Source organism: Trichoplusia ni, chromosome 2, assembly GCF_003590095.1.
Source record: "Trichoplusia ni isolate ovarian cell line Hi5 chromosome 2, tn1, whole genome shotgun sequence".
NCBI classification, from domain to species: Eukaryota; Metazoa; Arthropoda; class Insecta; order Lepidoptera; family Noctuidae; genus Trichoplusia; species Trichoplusia ni.
This window is the reverse complement of record NC_039479.1, coordinates 17855795-17857697: the sequence shown is the minus strand read 5'-3', so window position 1 is coordinate 17857697 and position 1903 is coordinate 17855795. Positions and strand designations below refer to the sequence as shown.

At 35.5% G+C, this 1903-nt stretch overlaps 1 long non-coding RNA gene across 1 annotated transcript; it reads right to left on the bottom strand.

Moving 5' to 3' along the window:
- Positions 1–653: 653 nt before the first annotated feature.
- Positions 654–1682, bottom strand: LOC113501160. The gene is made up of 2 exons (XR_003401270.1): positions 1277–1682; positions 654–814 (listed from the first exon to the last, which is right to left on the bottom strand). It is a non-coding gene; the product is annotated as an uncharacterized LOC113501160 (long non-coding RNA).
- Positions 1683–1903: the final 221 nt, after the last annotated feature.

The following is a 1903-nucleotide window of genomic DNA, read 5'->3' as shown; positions in this document are numbered from 1 at the left end:
TTATCTAACAGAATACCAACGACTTTGACACAGTTTGGTATGATCGAAGCTGACCCCTGAATTGGTAAATAAAGTTTTGTAACAATAACCAACATCCACGCGGATAAATACTTGGCTAAAACAATAACTTTTGCCTTAAAATTTATTCTTCATTCCCGGTAAACATAGTCCGTATAGCCTACAATATAATGACATAAACGGTATCAAAATAACACGTGTAGTCCACTAGCAAGTCACGCCGGGATTTCGCGTAATTTTGACAAATAAGCCCGCCGCTGCGCTGTAATCAAAGTTATTGCTCGTCCGTCCCGACCGAGTCACGACTTATACGCTTAAACATAAATCATATAGAGTATTTATGTAGGTATAAAACTTTCTCGCGTTTTGTGTTGGATGCAGAAATTGGTAACGTCTGTAACATGCTGTGTATGCTTCCTTAGCATAGCAATGCTATAAGCCTGTTATGCATAGCTTCCTTATGAAGTAATGAGTTTCCATTGCTAATCCATTGTTAATTTTATTTTTATGTTAATCATTTGTGTGGTGATCGTACCTATCTAACAAACATCTTGTAAAGGGGATCGATGCACGACTTTTTGAAATCATACTGAGGGAGGGTCGTTAACAGTTAGCATCCCGAAATAATACTAACCTTAGAGTAAATTAGTTTATTGTATTTTTAGTGTAGAAACGTTATCTCTACACGTTAAGTTATTGTGATTTGTGATCTTGATTATCTTCGTGCTTGTCTTGTATTTTTTTGCTTTGCTACTTACCCTTATAACTATCCCGCGTGAGGTTTTAGGATCGACACCTACATCAAACAAAGAGAGCAATAAAAAAATGATGCAGATTTGTAATAAAATAATTTCGTATACAATTAAAGAGAGTCCACAGTAGCCCATTTTTTCGGTACTGAAAGGATGCTTCAACATTCTCATTTATTATTTAATGCTTAAATGTCTTTGTGAATTTAATTGACCAGCAATAAAAGCTTGGAAAACACTAAGCGTTGGCCATTACGATACACAAAACAACATTGAACCTCTTTTAAATATAACTTTTAATTGCTTACACTAAAGTTGACGTAGACATGAAAAACATGATTGGACATCGTCGACAAACAAGCTCATTATTATTTCCCGAAAATTTACGCCACAGTACAATTTAAAATGAGGATTATTTTGTAAAGTGCCACATTTAGAGAGTGCCAGTCAACTAGTCGTAAAGGTCTCTGTGTGGAGGATTTCTAGGTAGCCATTGCTCAGGCATGTACCTGTGGTGTCGCCGTCTTCTAGGTTTCTTACACGTCTTATGATCTTCTTTCTGAGCATCCGGGGGGCTTGCCTTTGAGGATGAGTGTGCGCAAGGCGCCGAACAAGCTGGCTCTGGGGTACACTGCGGCTCCGCGGAACGTCGTCCTCTAGTCATTTGCTTCAAGAACTTCATAAAATATACCAATAGTAGTATCATAGTCGCATAACATAGCAACTTCTGTATAATTGCATCCTCAGTAGCTCTTTTCGCTAACATTGTGAAAATTGTGATATATTTTTATATTATATATATTAAGGGTATGTAGCACTTTAAGATTTAAATGGGAAATACTCCAAATTTTGTTACATTTTTGATTAAAATCTTTGCGTCGACCAAACGTCGACTGTCAAACTGATATCTGATGTTTAACCTTTTTAATGTAGTATAAATTTACAAACAAATACTTTTTTATCAACATGAAAAAGTTTAAATGACTTGAAAAAGATCGCCTTGTCATTATTAATTTGTAAATACTGGAACAGACGATGGAAAGGTCCAGGCAAGAATGATAACAAAAATATTTTTTAAATTATCCTTTCACCGAGGAAAATTTCTATCTAATAACCGTAGATATTTCAGTATCTTA